The 19,422-nt window shown below is 39.7% G+C and overlaps 1 long non-coding RNA gene across 1 annotated transcript; it reads left to right on the plus strand.

The window, feature by feature from the left end:
* The first annotated feature begins 2,978 nt into the window (after positions 1-2,978).
* LOC141561227 (uncharacterized) lies at positions 2,979-10,568 on the plus strand. Its single transcript, XR_012487994.1, has 2 exons — positions 2,979-3,264; positions 8,873-10,568. It is a non-coding gene; the product is annotated as an uncharacterized LOC141561227 (long non-coding RNA).
* Positions 10,569-19,422: the final 8,854 nt, after the last annotated feature.

Raw genomic sequence — 19,422 nt, forward strand, 5'->3', positions numbered from 1 at the left:
GAGAGAGGGGAGACTACTCAAAGTAATGGTCAAGCATGTCTCGTTTATTAGCTTACAGTTACAGAATTTATAGGCAGAAAACCGCAATGCCATGTATGCATAAGGATTGGGTAGCATGATAGATGAGTCAAATATTTTTGTAACATTTACCAGGTGCAGATTATGAGACGGTTAGGGGCCCAAGGACGGGGTGGAACAACGTAGTTTTGTCTATTCCATATCAGTTCTGGGAACTGTGGTCTTGACATTCCTCAGAAATCATCAGCCTCAGGGCCGTGGTGACCTGGGTTTGTTCAAGAGGGGGGAAGAGCAAGGGGAAAGGTTGGGGAAGGTTCCTGACAAATCAGCATTCAGTGGATTTCTGAGTCAGATCCCTGAAACTGGTCAATACCTCTATCCAATGCTAATTATTAGAATTAACCAAAGTCTAAGAGACAAAAAGAGCTAACAAACAGAGATTAGGGACGGTAGCATAGCAGATAATAAAGAAGTTGATTGTGTAGATAAGGTTGCTTGTGCCAAAGTGCTCAAAACTACTCAGGCATTGGATAGAGTTGGTGACAGGTTTGGGAAGAGGCGGTGTCTTCAATCAGAGGTATTTTTCTTGATAAAACCTTCAGAAATATTTAAAGAAGGTTCCTCATACAGCCTGTAGTCTGGTCAAAAAGTCACTCCCCACTTGTATAAGCCCACAAGGTGAGTCAGGGAGGCTGTGTGCACATGCCCAAGAGAGAGAGAGAGAGGGAAGGAGGAAGGGAAGGAGAGAGGCAAGGAGGGAGGGAGGGAAGGAGAAAGGAAAGGAGGAAGGGAGAGTGAGAAGGAAAGGGAGAGGAGAGAGAATACTTGGAATTAGAGCCCTCATTCTTGGGAGATATCTTCCCTAAAGATTCTATAAATAGTGACTTAGGCATCGTTTCTTTTTATAGGTACTGCATTATCTGTAAGAAGAGACTTGCACTCAGTTGATAAAGCCCAGAAGTCATAATTAAAAAGAGGATGAGGTTGAGTCTCCAGAGATCTGGTTTTCCAGGAACCTCCATCAAAAGCCTATTTAAGAACAAAAGACCCCTGTAAGCTTGGGATATTTATTAGAAGTGAGGTGCCAAGTGAGGAGAGTAGCCAAGATTCCCATGAAGGAGACTGCTTTGTGGTGCTGAGGTTAGTTTAACTCAAAAGTAATTTTCAGAAAAGAGGTTCCCATCAGGCTAATAGAGGCATCCAACATTTCTATAACAAGGATATGAGAAAAATCACCTGGCAAAAATCAGGATGTTAATTAACCTAAACTTCTATAAGAGGCATATATGTAAAGTTTTCTTACCAGTTTTTTTTTTCCTAGAAAAGTATCACTCCTCTGAATAATTTTTAGAAGAGAGGGTTTAATGAGACTTTCAGGAGTCACTTGCACACAAAATATCAGACCTTGGGCATGTCTGATAATCTCACCTAATAGTTTCTCCTAGCTTCACAAGAGATTGAAGGGCATTCTTTGTAGCCTGCTGTAGGTTTAAGTTTCCACTGGCTTGTCTCTGGGATTAGAAGTTGGCCTGCAGATGTTTAAAACCATTCAAAGGGGAAGGAGTATATCCCCTCTTTGCTAAGGTCTGTTATTGCATGTACAGGGAGAGGAAAATATAGATTGGCCAGCAGCTTTTCATATCAAGTAAATTAGTTATGAGAAAACATATTTGTCACAGGACACATAGGACAAATATGTTATTCCCCATTAGTTTAAATAAAATTGATTTTTTTTCCTCATGGCTTTTAAGCTAACCACTTGCTCTGAGTATTGAAATTTGTTGTAAGAGAGAAAAATCAGGGACAGGAAAAAGCATCCTTAGTTTGACTTCGGTTATGAAAATGGCAAATAAATTCCATCCCATTGCCAGACTTGGGAATAGATGGGTATCATTCTTATAGAAAGGAATACCACTGGGAAACTTATTCAGAAGAAACTGACTTTAAGTAGAGGTCAACTTTGTCCCTCCAGTTCTTGTCCAGATGGCATCCCTCTGAGTAACTCATGGCTTTTCTCTGGGATGATAGGTTTCCTTCCAAGAAAAGGGCTCAGGCTCATGCTAAGGAGAAGCCACATCCCATGGGGGAAGGATAGACTATGCCATCATCTTCCTGGGACAACTGATCTAAAGTAAAAATATGAAACTATGCAAATAACTAGTATGCAGTTTTCAATCCTAAATTTCAAATGTACTTCCAAAAATCCTAATCAAGAATTTTCATAAATTCAAAAGTGAAGAAAATTTAAAACTATTTCACCAGAGCAAGGGAATTTTATACCTAGGACCAAGCTTTTCCCATAGGGCTGGTAACCTTGTTAGCAAAATGGTTTCAAGAAACAATTAGGCAAGTTTATAAATTAGGGAAAGGGACTCCAGAGCAAGGACTTAGTCTAACCCCCCTCTTTTCTAGCTTTAGAGTTATTGTGGGCTTTTCACACATACTATCAATTTTAGGTTGCAATATTATAACAATAATCACAAATAAGTTAGTGACTATGTCTTTTTTTTTTTTTTTCTCCAAGGAAATTAGGATTAGGTGACTTGCCCAGGGTCACATAGCTAGGAAGTTTTAGGTGTCTGAGATCAGATTTGAACTCTATGCACTGTACTACCCAATAATTGACAATATCATAATTTTCATAAGTGATAGCTGTCAGGAACCTTCCCCAACCTTTCCCCTTGCTCTTCCCCCCTCTTGAACAAACCCAGGTCACCACGGCCCTGAGGCTGATGATTTCTGAGGAATGTCAAGACCACAGTTCCCAGAACTGATATGGAATAGACAAAACTACGTTGTTCCACCCCGTCCTTGGGCCCCTAACCGTCTCATAATCTGCACCTGGTAAATGTTACAAAAATATTTGACTCATCTATCATGCTACCCAATCCTTATGCATACATGGCATTGCGGTTTTCTGCCTATAAATTCTGTAACTGTAAGCTAATAAACGAGACATGCTTGACCATTGCTTTGAGTAGTCTCCCCTCTCTCTCTCTCTAGATCCTGTTCCCGGGCTGTCTTAGCCCCCGCAGGCTTTTGCCTTAATTTCGGTCTATGTCCTTCTTTTTTTGACCCACGTTGAAGACCTGCTGGACAGGTCAAACTGGCGCCCAACGTGAAGGCTCAAAAATAGGGACTTTGACCCGACAGAACGCTCCCCCCGCCCGTCCGGACCCCCAGAGACGATTTCGCTCCCCCAGGCTGCTGGCGTTACGGAGCTCCGTGAAACGAAAGTAAAAAGAGGTAAGTGTTCGCGTCTGTCGATATCATGGGATCTAAGTTGAGTAAGGAAGAAAATTTTGTTAGAGAGCTTAAAGAAAATTTTAAAGAGAGAGGTATTAAAGTTAAAAAGAAGGAACTTATAAATTTTTTTATCTATATTGATAAAGTTTGCCCCTGGTTTATAATAAACGGTCCTGACATTCATCCAGGAAAATGGCAAAAGGTAGGACAAGACCTAAACGAACTCATTAAAAAAGAAATCCAGGGAGGAGAAAGCGTCCCCCAGAAGATTTTAACCCTCTGGAAATTAATTAATGACATTGTAGAAGATTCAAACAATAGTGGCAAAATTAGACAATTACTTATAGAAGCAGAGTCTTGCCTGCGTCCTTTGTCTCATGCCGTGTCACATAGCTCTATTCCACCAGAATCTGTCCCTAAAAAGGCTCCCTCTGTGATTATTGAAATGCCCCCCTACCAACCTAAATCCATATATCCGCCCATCTCATCATCCCCCCTGCCCCCTTTGGAAGGTTCCCTCCTGGCCTTTCCTGTTTTTCCCTATAAACAAAACCAGCCAAGAAATAGAAAAGACAGTGAGAGTCTCACTGAAAAAGAAGTAGCAGAATTAGAAGAGGAAGCCGCTGCTTACGATCCCTATGGGGTGCATGTCTCACAACATCCTTCGGCCCCTCCTATCCTTAAGAATTCCCTTTCTCACCCCTTTGTTACTCCAGATCTTAGTCTAGTCCAGGAGGATATTACCAAACGCATGTCTGCCTTGCGGAAAACCTTAGATTTACAGAAACAATATCTTGAAATGACAAAGGAATTTTCGGCTTTACAAGCCTCCCTTCAAACCTCCCCCTTGCTCAATCTTGAAAATCTGGCCCCGCCTTCCCAGACTTTAGCCAAACACAACTCTAGCCCTAAAAAGGATCCTAGGAATAACCCTACAAAAGCTAAACAACGTAGCTCCTTTAATTTTCCCGTCATTACTAGAAAGAAAAAAGCCACTCATGGCGCCGATGCGGCGCAAGAGGGGAGTGAGGAGGAAGAAGCAGACAATACTGATGAAGGGACAGATGAGGAAGAAAATGAGGAAAAAACAGAAGAAAATGAGGGAGGGATGGATTCTGAGGAAGAAACAGACTTTGTCAAACCCCGATTTAAAAATTTGAAAGATCTTCTTTCAGCTGTTAAAAATTATGGCCCTAATGCTCCCTTTACCTTGTCGGCCTTAGAAGCTGCTAAAAGAGGTGGTCTACTGACCCCTACCAAATGGGTGAAAGTTGCTCAATCGGTATTGACTAAAGGACAGTTCATAAACTGGCAATCTGAATTTGACCACCAGTGTAGGATTATAGAGAAAAGAAACCTTAAAACCAAAAATAAAGATTGGACTTATGAGAAATTAACAGGCAGAGGACCATACGCCCTAGAGAAAAAACAGAAAAAATTTCCTACAGGACTCTTAGAACAAATTGATCACGCTGCCCATAAGGCATGGCGGGCCCTCCCTGTTACTGGCTCTCCTTTTATGCCCTTAAACAGAATCAGCCAGAAAAAGGATGAGGAATATTCTGAATTCATAAGCAGACTTCTAGAGACTGCCGAACGTACTTTAGGGAATGCTGCGGCTGATGACCCTATTATAAAAAGATTAGCTTATGAAAATGCCAATAGTTCATGCCGCGCTGTCCTTAATGGCCAGTGGCAGGATAAATCCCTTAATGAGATGATCAAACTCTGCAGAGATGTTCAGGACACTACTATGAGCAAACTAGAAAAAATGTCTCAAGCAGTATTGGCCCTGCAAGATCCCATGAAAAACATGTCAGAGGCAGTACTCACTATAGGGGCAGCAGTTAATACAGGACAGACTGTTGGGCACCAGAAAACTTGCTTTAAATGTGGCTTGGAAGGACATTTTGCCCGACAATGCCCCTCTAACTTTCAGGGATTTCCTGGCAATACGGCTCAAAATAGACGAGCGCTGCCAGCCTCTGTGTGCCCTAGATGTAAAAAAGGCTATCACTGGGGCAACACTTGCAAATCCACACATGATATTGAAGGAAGACCTCTGCCTCCTCTGCCTCCCCTTCCGGGAAACGGCAGACGGGGCCCCCCCCGGGCCCCTCAAGGACCTGTTCACACAGCCACGGGGCCCCAATTCCTCCCCAGCTCCACAGGGCAACCCCAGGGAGCGCAGGGGTGGACTTGTGTACCTCCACCACCACAGTATTAAAACCTGAGGACGGCCCAAAAGCCTTGCCTACTGGCTCTTTTGGACCTCCGCCACCTGGGTCTTTTTTCCTCATTATAGGCCGTGCCTCATGTACCCTTCAAGGGATAATTATTCACCCCACCTTGGTTGACAATGACTATGAGGGAGAAATTAAGGTCATCGCTTCTTCCCCCCACCGCACTATTACAATTCCCCCGAAACAACGTTTGGCTCAAGCACTGCCACTCCCTTTAGACACTAGCTTCCCAGCTTTCAAAAATAAGAGAGGAATATCTAACCCTGGGTCATCTGACATATATTGGGTACAGTCCTTATCACAAGAGAGGCCCACCTTAAAACTAAAACTACAAGGCAAATCCTTTACGGGACTAATTGACTCAGGGGCTGATGCCACAATCATTTCTGCCTCCCAATGGCCCAACTCTTGGCCCCTGCAACCATCTCTCACACATCTCCAAGGCATAGGACAGACTCAGGAGACTATGGAATCTACACAAATGCTGATATGGGAGGATGCAGAAGGAAACAAGGGCATAGTACGCCCCTTTATAGTTCCTAACCTCCCCATCAACCTTTGGGGTAGAGATATTTTATCTCAAATGGGCATTATCATGTGTAGCCCCAATTCTATTGTCACAGAGCAAATGTTGAGACAAGGATTCCTTCCCAAGCAAGGACTAGGAAAGAATAATCATGGAATTCGGGAACCTATACAGCTGCAACCCCAATCAGACAGAACAGGCCTTGGCTTCCAAAACCAAAACCTTTTTTCATAAGGGCCACTGATCCCCCCAGCCTACAGGCGGATAAGATCACCTGGAAATCAGATACCCCCGTCTGGATAGATCAGTGGCCCCTCCCAAAAGAAAAACTAGAGGCTGCAACTAAATTAGTTCAACTACAATTAGACGTGGGTCATATAGAGCCCTCTAATTCACCTTGGAACACACCAATATTTATAATCAAGAAGAAGTCTGGGTCATGGAGGTTACTCCATGATCTTAGAGCAGTCAATAAAACCATGGTACCCATGGGGGCCCTTCAGCCAGGCTTGCCTGCCCCCGTAGCAATCCCCGCTGGGTTTCATAGGATTGTCATAGACCTTAAAGACTGCTTCTTCTCCATACCATTAAACCCTGAAGATTGTAAAAGATTTGCCTTCACTGTCCCTGTCATTAACTGTATAGGCCCATCTCTTAGGTTCCAATGGAGGGTCCTGCCACAGGGCATGGCCAATAGCCCTACCCTTTGCCAAAAATATGTTACTCAAACGGTAGACCCCTTTAGATTAAAATACCCACATCTCTATATAATCCATTACATGGATGACATCTTAATCGCAGGCCCTTCAGAATTAGAATTAGTAAAGGTATCTGATAGTCTAGTTTCAGCCCTCCAAAAGAGAGGCCTTCAAGTTTCACCAGAAAAAGTCCAAACTACCCTCCCCCAACTTTTCCTTGGGTTTGAGCTACATTTTTCTCAGGTAATAACCCAGAAAGCCCAGATACGTACCGCCCATCTTAAGACATTAAATGATTTCCAAAAACTTCTAGGGGATATTAATTGGCTACGTCCCTATCTGAAATTAACTACAGGGGATCTTAAACCCCTCTTTGACATTCTAAAAGGAGACTCGGACCCTTCCTCACCACGCTCCATAACAAAGGAAGGTGAGACTGCCTTACAGAAAGTCAATCAGGCAATATCCACTCAAAAGATTGGATACTATGACCCTGCAAAAAAACTCTGGCTTCTCATTTTTTCCACAACCTTTTCTCCCACCGGTTTGCTATGGCAAGGAATGCCCCTGTTCTGGATCCATAGCTCAGCAACTCCTAATAAAATACTTGCCACTTATCCCATACTTGTATCAGAGATTCTACAAGAAGGAAGGACCCTCTCCATAAAAATTTTTGGGAAAGATCCCGACCATATTGTCTGCCCATACACCAGCACAGAACTGACGCAACTCCAACAAAGGAGTGACGCTTGGGCTATTGCCACTATTTCTTATCAAGGGACATTGAACAACCAATACCCTCCAGATAAACTTATTAAGTTCCTTACAGAAAATTCAGTTACCTTTCCACGTATAACCAAGACTAGCCCTATAAAAAAGGCTCATCTAATATTTACTGACGGCTCTTCATCAGGGACAGCTGCAGTCACAATAGACTCAAAACTCACTTCCTTTCACACGCCTTATGCATCTGCTCAACTTGTAGAACTAGCCGCTATCCTCTGGGTATTCAGGAATATCCCCGGTCCCATGAACATTTATACTGATAGTGCATACATTGCCAATTCTGTTCCACTGCTTGAAACTGTTCCTTATATCAAGCCCTCTACTAATGCTTCCCCTATGTTTGCTCAATTACAAAATCTGATTCAGGAAAGAAGTCACCCCTTCTTTATTTGCCACATCCGTGCACACACTGACCTTCCTGGTCCCCTGACAGAAGGAAATACGAAAGTAGATCTAGCCACCAAACAAGCTCTCTTAGCTACAAGTGAATTAGCCTCTCCTGTTGACCTAGCCACTGAGGCACACAAGATGCACCACTTAAATGCTCACACCCTACGACTCCTATATAAGATCACAAAAGATCAAGCAAGACAGATAGTTAAACAATGCCCTGGCTGTTTAGTACACTTACCTGAACCACATTTAGGAGTCAATCCACGGGGACTGATACCTGGAGAGCTTTGGCAAATGGATGTCACCCATCTTCCATCGCTTGGTAAATTAAAATACATCCATGTGTCCATTGACACTTTCAGTGGGTTCCTTTGCGCCTCCCTTCAAACTGGAGAAGCCACTAAGCATGTTATCAGCCATGTTGTGGCCACCCTGGCTATGGCACCAAAGCCTAAAATTTTTAAAACAGATAACGGCCCTGGATACACCAGCTCCTCATTCAAACAGTTCTGTGCACACATGGGTATTAAACATATCACTGGCATCCCTTATAACCCCCAAGGACAGGGTATAGTGGAAAGAGCACATCAGACTCTAAAGAGAATGATTAATAAACTACAATCAGGCCCTGAATTACTGTACTCACGAGCTGGCAACCAGAAGACCGTCCTTAATCATGCGCTTTTTGTGCTCAACTTCCTAACGTTGGATGATAATGGGAAGTCAGCAGCAGACCGTCTCTGGCACCCCTCTACATCTGATACTTATGCTCAGGTCAAATGGAGAGATCCACTCACCAACAAGTGGTATGGTCCTGACCCTGTTCTAATTTGGGGAAAAGGACACGCATGTGTTTATGACTCCCAGGCCCAGAATGCCAGATGGCTCCCTGAGCGCCTGGTCAAACCCTTTCAACCACCCAGGGGAAAACCCTGAGAAAAGCCCCTTCTGCTTTCTTACAGGTACAGATAGGCCAAGGAGCCTGAAAAGCTTTATTCCCTGACCCCGGACCACCATCCCAACACTCGGCAGCTCCAGAGGCCCAACGCAGGGGTAATGTATTTTTCTCCCCTTCTTATTGCAGCTGTTGTCATCATAATAGCGCTTATTCTCCTTATTAGCTTCTGCTGCTGTTGTCCAAACACATCAATTCCCTGCCCTGCTTAGTATATTAGTTTACCGCTATGCAACTCATTTTTTTTAATCCTCCTTCTAGTGACCCCCTCAGTGCTACCCTCTGCTTTTACTCCGATAAATTAGGCCTTGTAGAAAATAGCTTACAGAAGGTTAGAGATAGCCTAGAAAAAAGAAAGAAAGAGAGGGAACAACAAGAATCCTGGTACCAAAATTGGTTTTCTACCTCTCCTTGGCTTTCCACCCTTCTCCCTAGCCTTCTCGGGCCTATTATAGGTCTCCTTCTACTCATCTCTTTTGGCCCCTGGGCCTTTAATAAACTAACATCTTTTGTAAAAACCCAAGTAGATACAGCAATTAGCAGGAAGAATCACATATACTACCATCGCATACAAGACCAAGAAGAAGGCAAAGCTGAAAACATCGAACCCCTGCATTTTAATGACCACCTCTTGAAGAAATCCAGACTTCGGCGGGCAGCAGAAAGAATTCGAAAACTTTGCCTCTGTTTTCAAAAAACCTAACAATTGTTCACCCTACTATAACTATAATTGTTCACCCTACTATAACTCCCTTATACATGCACAGTTTGCTTTGTAACACCATTTCATATCCCTTCTCCAGAGACATATTGTATCTCTCTGATATTAGGACCTTGTGTTATGCTATCAATTGTATTCCTAAGAATTGTAATTCATGAATTGATACTGCGGGTGCATTGGCACTCGAAACTACTTTTTAATATTCTAAGAGTACTTCATGTATTGCTTTGAGATGATTCTTTGTTTTTGGTTAAGCCTGATGCTTTTAAGAAATCACCCTCCCCTTACCCCTCTTTCCCTGTACCCCTCATGGATCCTGACAATCTGTTCCTTGCCATTTTTATGAAAAACTTTGACCTCTGCAATATGTAACCCGGGTATCTTTGGAAAAGGTTTAAAAATGAGCCACGGCTATAAGACCATTGTGATGCCATGACGGGCAACCTTGAGTGATCGATCTATCCATCTGAGACAGGGGTTGGCGTGGCAATCCCACGGATGGTATGGACAATCCCAATGACCTAAGACAGCGTCCAATGGCCAGCTACCTCCAGGCTGTACTGCGTGAGTGTTAAGACACCTGCACCAGCCATTACACTCCCGGTATTGCTGGAAATGGGTCACGAGGCCTGAGTGCCTCATTATTAAAGAAAAATGGGGGACATGTCAGGAACCTTCCCCAACCTTTCCCCTTGCTCTTCCCCCCTCTTGAACAAACCCAGGTCACCACGGCCCTGAGGCTGATGATTTCTGAGGAATGTCAAGACCACAGTTCCCAGAACTGATATGGAATAGACAAAACTACGTTGTTCCACCCCGTCCTTGGGCCCCTAACCGTCTCATAATCTGCACCTGGTAAATGTTACAAAAATATTTGACTCATCTATCATGCTACCCAATCCTTATGCATACATGGCATTGCGGTTTTCTGCCTATAAATTCTGTAACTGTAAGCTAATAAACGAGACATGCTTGACCATTGCTTTGAGTAGTCTCCCCTCTCTCTCTCTCTAGATCCTGTTCCCGGGCTGTCTTAGCCCCCGCAGGCTTTTGCCTTAATTTCGGTCTATGTCCTTCTTTTTTTGACCCACGTTGAAGACCTGCTGGACAGGTCAGATAGCCAGATGGTCTTAAAATATAGATATAACATATTTTATCACAAAAATGGATAGGAATCTCATGTAATTTACTGTCAAGTTTCTAATTTTAACATACATATCAATTGGGAAAGTTATTTTAAAATAAATCAGTATGTTAGTTTATGAAATTCCCTAAATTATAACTGGATGTTCCATTCAAACTCAATTACCTTTCAGTTGTTTCCCAATTCACACAAAGTTTATATCATCTATGCAGCAGAGCTGACAGAATTTTAAAGTATATCTCATACAATTTTTACAAATTGCACAATATACAAACATGTGATCTCTTTCAGTAATTTACCAGAGAACTCTGTTTTAATACCACTAGCCCCATGGTTTTTTGTTTTTTTTTTTTGGCTTATAAGTCAAATACAGATTTAAATTTCTAGTAGCAATACTTCAATATTAATATACAGATTTCTAAAATCTTATTCCCAAGTGAACCAACTGAAAGTAATTCTAATCATAAACAATTTAAATATGCAAAAATTTGGTTTACATTTTTGAGAGAAAACTCATCTTTTTTCTCAAAAAATCCACTCTTTTAGACTCCCTAAAATATTTTAAATGGCAGTAAACCATTTGAGACTTGAAATGGAGACACAGGCTCCTAGGAGCAAAATTGCAGTGGCTCTGATCTCCCCCCAAACTTTGTACTCTCTCCCAAATTCATGTGGATGGCTTGTATTTTACTGCTTCTATAGAGAAGGGGAAAAGATTTCAAAATGTAAGTGGATTCTTCTAGATTTCCCCTAGCCATGTGCAGATAAACCATACCCTTCTACAATGGAAAGAATTTTAGGATTCTGGGGCTCAGGGATGCAGGAATCCATCTAGAGAGAAACTAAGCACATGGAGTGGAGATTTTGGAAAGTCAACCATTCTTTGCAGAGGCTGGATTGGACATATCATCTCAAGTGATGACCTGGCTATTCCTCAGTTCCTCCAAAAGAGAGAAGCTTAGAGGCTGTTTTTATCTCTAAAAAAAAATTCAATTTAGTTTGAATCATAAAGAGAAATAAATTTTAGACTGAAAGGGGTCTGAGAGGCAAACAGAGATAGAGCACAGAAACAAAGAGAAAGCAAGCTTTAAAAAAAAGTCCTAGATGGCCATATCTTCTTATTTGTATTACAGCTGACTGAGATTTAAAATAGAAGACAACGCACACACACAGTCTTTAATTTTTTTTTCTATTTAGTACAGAATTGTTCCTTTCCTATTTTACCTCCTATTAGAGGAATGTTTCCACACTTTCATGATCCTAGAATACCCTAATATTTACTTAATTCTAGTTTTATTCTTTCCCCTATGGACTATTTTGGACAATTCCAGGGAGGGGAGTCTTCACCTACCTCTTCCCCAGGTGCCTTTGTCTATTAGTTTTCCTTCCCATCCTAAGACTCTTCCTCCTAAAGTTCTTAACAGGGCTGGTCTAGTTTAGGGTAGGATCCTGGACCAACAAAAAGTACTATTGGCCCAAATTTTATTTATTATTCTTTTTTTTTTTTTTTTTTTTTGCTGAGGCAATTGGGGTCAAGTGATTTGCACAGGATCACACAACTAGGAAGTATTAAGTATCTGAGATCAGATTTGAATTTAAGTCATCCTGACTTCAGGGCTGGTGCTCTATCCACCTAGCTGCTCCTATTTATTATACTTATTTTGTATATCAATTTGGATGTTCAGCTAGCCAGTTTCCTCTTTCCTGGATTTGTTTAGTAACTCTGCTAGGCCAACACTGATATCTTGGATCCTGTGTGCAGGATCCTCAGGAGCCAGAGGAGAGAGTTGAGGATCAGCAAAAAGTTAGTAGGAATGCTCTTCATCCAATCACCTCTGTGGCAGCCATCTAGGGATCTCAAGGGGTCCCAGATGACCCCCCAAGTTGTTATCAAAAGACCTTGGCAGAATTTAGCACGATCAGGGAGTAAACTTGGAATGCGCTGCTGCTGCCCACAGCTTCCCTGTTTGCACTTTTTCCAAGAGTAGTGTTACAATGAACACTTTTTTAGAGTGAAAGAGGAATTCTTTATTCAATTTGTATGAGAAGCAGGTATACTCCCAAGGGAGACATACTAAATACAGAATCAGGAACAAGCTTTATATTGTTAGTTGGGTTCCTTTGTGCTCCCCTTCAAGGCTCAGATTGGTTGGATTTATAGTCAGAGTTAGTTACAATTGTTTGGCTTAATCCAATCAAAGTTACAATTGGTCGATTTATAATCCTTTTTATTCATCCATTCCATATATCGAAAGGCTTGTGTTCTTTTATTGATCCTAGCTGGTTTGGGTTGGTTTAAGCCTGAGTCCTTTTGACTGGAACTTTGTTGTTTAGCCAGTTCCTTGATTCACAGGATAATCAGTTGAAGATATTTTAACAAGATACCCCCTCCCTTCATCCTGTTTTGATATCTGTGGAAACCTAACTTCTCATCTCCTCACATATTTGATGGTAATTGGCAATTCTTTTGAAAACTATTTTGATTTTTTTGGACAACTTTTCTATTAGACAATGGTCTTTGTTGTCTGTATTAATTTTGCGTTAGTTTCCTTTTTTGGGGGGCTATACCAGGCTTTTATCAGAGGTATCTGACAAAAATTTCCCCTCCAATTGATGTCTTTTTTCTTATATACTTGCACTGATATTACATATGCACAGACTTTTTAAATTTTAGAATGGGAATTAGATCTATGATTTTACTTATATAAGGAATTCCCAGGTGAGGAAACAACCTAGGGAGGTGTCACAGTGGATAGAACCTGGAATCAGGAAGTTCAATTTTAATTTTAATTAAGGCCAAGTCTGGCCTCAGACCCTTATTAGCTATATGGTCCTAGACAAGTTATTTAACCCAGTTTGCCTCAATTTCTCAGTTGTAAAATGAGCTGAAAAAGCAAATGGCAAACCACTATAAGTATCTTTCTAAAGAAATTTCCAAATGGAGTCATAAAGAGATTGAAAACAATACAACAATTTTCACTCTGTATGCAGTTCAATCTTAAAGATATCTAGCATTGAGAAAAGTGACTTATTTTGTTCTGTCTGTTTTTAATTTCATGTAGTTGAAATTGGAATCTCTATTTCTTTTCTCTCTTAGTCATAGTTGAGAAAGGTACATACTTCTATGCCCCTATATCTTTCTGATATGACCTTTTATGAGAGGCAACATGGGGTAATGGATAGAAAATTCTGGCTTTTATGTTACAATTCCAACATGTACTGGCTGTGTAACACAGGACAATTTAACCTTTCCATGATTTAGATAGCTGACTAAGATTATAAATTTCTTTTTTTTTTTTTTTTTTTAATTAAAGCTTCATATTTTCAAAATATGGGTAATTTTCAACACTCTCTGTTATAAAAGCTTGTGTTAGTTTTTTTTTCTCTCTTCCTTTTACTGCCTCCCTGTGATATCTGGATTAGCTCTCTGTTGACCTCAGGATCCGCCAGAATCAGGATCAGCAAAGTCCTTGATCTTTAGGGAGAGAAGTAAAGGAGACAGACAAACCTCCATGAGGCTTGCCACCAACCTCCCTTCTCCTCCTCCTCCTCCTCCAAAATGACACTGGCTTGTCTTACTCCACCCCCTAATCCCTCCTACAATTATCTGTATATACCAAACGACTGGGCCAGCACAGAATAGTGAGAAGGGCCATTTTCCAAGCATATGCTAGTAGAGTATTGTCCACTAGGTAATTAGCCTTAAGTGCTCTGTTGTCTGATTTCAATGCACCTATTCAGAGTTTCAGCCCTTTATACCTCCCCTAACCGACAAGTGATCCAATATGTGTTAAATATGTACAATTCTTCTATACATATTTCCACAACTATCAATTATTATCACAACTATCACAAGAAAAATCAGGTCAAAAAGGAAAAAAATGAGAAAGAAAACAAAATGCAAGAAAACAATAACAAAAAGAATAAAAATACTATGTTGTGGTTCACGTTCAGTTCCCACTGTCTTCTCTCTAGGTGCAGAGGGCTCTCTTCATCACAAGTTCATTGAAATTGGCATGAATCGTCTCATTGTTAATGAGAACCATGTCCATCGGAACTGATCATAACATTGTTAGTTTCAAAGGAGGTGATGACCTTCATTGGTAGAACTGTGGCGTTTCCTTACTATAGGAGTCCAGCTCCAGTGAATAGGATGATTGGATGAGTTTGGATATGATGATATACCTACCAGTCAGGAGGGAATCTGTTGAGAAGTCCATTTATTAATCTGAGAGTCAGAGTTTATATATTCTTTAAGCTAGTGCTACATTAATGCCAAGATTAAAACCAGAATTAAACTAATTTTGCATTAACACCAGATATTTCCAGGTGGCACTAGGTATATTCCAGGGTTAATGTATATACCATACTTTGACATTTCAGTTTGACATTAACTTTAAGCAGTAACATTAACAGTTGTAAATAGCAGTAACTAACAAAAACAATGCACTTATCATAGTAAAGTTATAAATTATATAGTTCATGATACCTTGTTCCTGTTACATGTATTCTTCACCAGGATTATCCTAAAGTTATATGGAGCATGTCTTTCATTCATTGTTAGGAGATGATGAGCCAGTGCTTTGAACTGATGCCCTTACAGAGAGTAAATCTCAAATAATACCTGTACTAGACTCTTCCTATACTTGGACTTTTTCAATACTGGCCCTCTTCACCTTACCTATACCAGTGAAATCATAGGTCCAGACCCTACCTTACCTCTAGCTTTTTTATATTTCCTTTGCATATCTATTTGAAATTTGAAGGGCAGAGAGTTATGTGGCATATGGTTTTAGATTTGCTTGCCACTTGACAAAAGTCTATATAAACCATTATCTACCTAAAGTATAACAGTAACATTGTGCAAAATGACACTCAACACATATGTTTGGGTGGGTTTTAAAAAAAAAATTGGGAAATATGGATCTGTGATTTTATCTGTGTAAGAAACCTGTGGAGGGGTAGTTAGATGGTAAGTGGATAGTGCACCAGCCCTGGACTCAGGAGGGTTTGAGTTCAAACCTGACTTCAGATACTTAAAACTTCCTAGCTGTGTGATCCTAGGCAAGTCACTTAACCTCTCTGTTGCCTCACAAAAGAAAAAAAAAGATTTTAATAATTTAATTTAATATATAATAATATGTTATAATTATATATTTAATATATAATATGATATATAATAAAATAAAATATTATATAATAATTTAATAAATAATAAATACAAGTTACTCCTGGAGTAAAAGTTCCTTCTGTTTAAGAAGATTGATGAAACCCAAATAGGATCAATTAATTTATTGCCAAACTTGATGGGAATAAGTTTTATTGGCCTCACATACAGTGAGCCACATAAAGACTCTTTTTTTTAATTATTATTTTTTAATTTTATAATTATAAAAAATTTCTGACAGTATATATGCATGAGTAATTTAAAAAAATTTTTTTATTAATTTTTATAATTATAACATTTTCTTTGACAGTACATATTCATAGGTAATTTTTTTTTTACAACATTATCCGTTGTACTCCCTTCTGTTCCAAATTTTCCCCCTCCTTCCCTCCCCCCCTCCCCTAGATGGCAGGCATTCCCATATATATTAAATATTTTATAGTATTTTATAGTATATCCTAGGTCATGAGTAATTTTTTTTTATAACATTATCCCTTGTATTCATTTTTCCAAATTTTCCCCTTCTTTCCTCTACTCCCTCCCCTAGATGACAGGCTATCCCATACATTTTACATGTGTTACAGTATAACCTAGATACAATATATGTGTGTAAATCTAATTTTCTTGTTGCACGTTAAGTATTAGATTCTGAAGCTTTAAGTAACCTGGGTAGAGAGACAGTAGTGCTAACAATTTACATTCACTTCCCAGTGTTCCTTCTCTGGGTGTGGTTGTTTCTGTCCATCTTTGATCAACTGGAAGTGAGTTGGATCTTACATAAAGACTCTTTAGCCATTGTAAATATCATAACTTCTTGGAAGAGCATGAAAAGGAATAGTGTCCTTTTTGTCCCATGCATAGAACATGGCTGTTGTAATTCAATGAAATATTCCCACCACACTTAGCAAAATACATTGTTTTGCCATGTTCACATCAATTTTCTTCAGAATCATGGTTCTTTCTTTCTTTCTTTCTTTCTTTCTTTCTTTCTTTCTTTCTTTCTTTCTTTCTTTCTTTCTTTCTTTCCTTTCCTTCCTTCCTTCCTTCCTTCCTTCCTTCCTTCCTTCCTTCCTTCCTTCCTTCCTTCCTTCCTTCCTTCCTTCCTTCCTTCCTTCCTTCCTTCCTTCCTTCCTTCCTTCCTTCTTTCTTTTCTTTCTTTCTTTCTTTCTTTCTTTCTTTCTTTCTTTCTTTCTTTCTTTCTTTCTTTCTTTCTTTCTTTCTTTCTTTCTTTCTTTCTTTCTTTCTTTCTTTCTTTCTTTCTTCTTTCTTTCTTTCTTTCTTTCCTTCCTTCTTTCTTTCTTTCCTTCTTTCTTTCTTTTTTTTTTAATAGCTTTTATTGACAGAACATATGCATGGGTAATTTTTCAATATTGTCCCTTGCACTCACTTCTGTTCCAACTTTTCCCTTCCCTCCCTCCACTCCCTTCCCTAGATAGCAGGCAGTCTCATACATGTTAAACATGTTAAAGTATATCTTAAATACAATATATGTGTACATATTTATACAGTTTTCTTGTTGCCCAAGAAAAATTGGATTTAGAAGGTAAAAATAACCTGGGAAGAAAAACAAAAATGCAAGTAGTCCACATTCATTTCCCAGTGTTCCTTCTCTGGGTGTAGCTGATTCTGTTCATCACTGATCAATTGGAACTGAATTGGATTTTCTCATTGTCGAAGATATCCACTTCCATCAGAATATATCCTCATATAGTATTGTTCTTGAAGTGTATGATGATCTCCTGCTTCTGCAAATTTCACTTAGCATCAGTTCATGTAAGTCTCTCCAAGCCTCTCTGTATTCATCCTGCTGGTCATTTCTTACAGAACAATAATATTCCATAACATTCATATACCACAATTTACCCAATCATTCTCCAATTGATAGGCATCTCATGGTTCTTTATTTCAAGATAGTGTAAAGGACTAATTTCCTTTTCATTTTAGATTTGATGTTAGAATAAGAGGAAACAAATTTAATTCATTTCAACAGTTAATAAAAAGTTTATTCATATTTTGGATTACTTGCTATCTAGAGGAGGGGTGTGGGGAAGGGAGGGAGAAAAAATTTGGAACATAAGTTGAAACTTTGCATATATCTTGAAAATAAAAATCTGTTATTAAAAAATTAAAGGTTTAGTTACCTTTAGCACAATAATAGATATCTGCAGCAGCACTTGGATTGATAATTTTTGGAAGGTTCCCCTGCCTTCTCTTAAATCCTTTCCTAAGCTCCATATTTGCCTAATCAGTAGGGCATAGTGTAATGACTCAAATTGTCATTAGACATTCACCAAGTTTTAAGGACCCCAATTCCATGTGGCTGGGCTTTTTTTTTTTAATGTCCTTAAATAACCAGAAAGTAAAGGCATCCTAGAAAGTTTATGCCAAGGGAGGCATAGATTGAGTCTTAGTCACTTCTTACATTTAAATCTAGGGGACAAAGTTTTGGTATTTGGAGTTTTTTCTTGGGGATTGGAGGAAAACAAGAATGTTGCTTAACCTTCATGGAGGGTGGGAAGGAAGGGGAAATGCTAATAGATAGGGATTCTTTCTAGCAATGGGAGGACAAATATCATTGGAGAGTAGTAAAGACTTATTTTGATAATATTTTGATGGATCTAAAATTTCAAAGTATCATTATTATTATATAACTTTCTGTGAATACATATATAACCAAAATCTGAAAATAAACAACCAGAGTCATAGTGATCATGCAACCACAATTCTGAAAAATACAAGAGTTCACAAAGATACTATCCTAATTTTAACTTTGAAAAATAAAATAAGACAAAGCCAAAGAGCTTACAGAGGTTAGAGGCAATAGGTTATTCTGCTGGAGGAGAAAACAGACAATTGCTGGGAGTCTACTCTAGGAAGAGACATTACAACAAGGCTGATACTTGAAACAGTGACTGGACAAAAAAGCTGTAGCAATGGTAGTAAGAATATAACAGCAACAATGAGGTAAGTTTGATTTGTAGCAGGAATCTATAACCAATATGTAGTGCCTGAATGTGCCTGTAGAACCCAGGGACCACCTGAAGCTGTTGTGAATCAATTCTTGATTTATCATCAGCATTAGAATTCATGGTGTGACATGCTGGTGTCACAAAGGATTGCTACTATATCAAACTCAGGGTAATGGGGCAAATAAGATCACAGAAAAAGACCATTTTCCTGCTAACAACCTATTGTCTAAGTAAACCATAGGAAGCAGCATTGACAAGATCTTTTTTTTTTTTTTTTTTTTTTGAGGCTGGGGTTAAGTGACTTGCCCAGGGTCACACAGCTAGGAAGTGTTAAGTGTCTAAGATCAGATTTGAACTCGGGTCCTCCTGAATTCAGGGCTGGTGCTCTATCCACTGTGCCACTTACCTGCCCCTGACAAGATAATTTTGAACCCATAGTTTCTGTATACAATTGGATGTTCAAGGTATAGCTGTCAATTGCTGAGATTATTTTATTTCCTGTAAAAAGTCCCCCATTTCTCCCTATTAGTGGAGAGTTCTACCCACTTTATGGTGT

The sequence above is a fragment of the Sminthopsis crassicaudata genome, chromosome 3 (genome assembly GCF_048593235.1).
Source record: "Sminthopsis crassicaudata isolate SCR6 chromosome 3, ASM4859323v1, whole genome shotgun sequence".
Taxonomy (NCBI): Eukaryota; Metazoa; Chordata; class Mammalia; order Dasyuromorphia; family Dasyuridae; genus Sminthopsis; species Sminthopsis crassicaudata.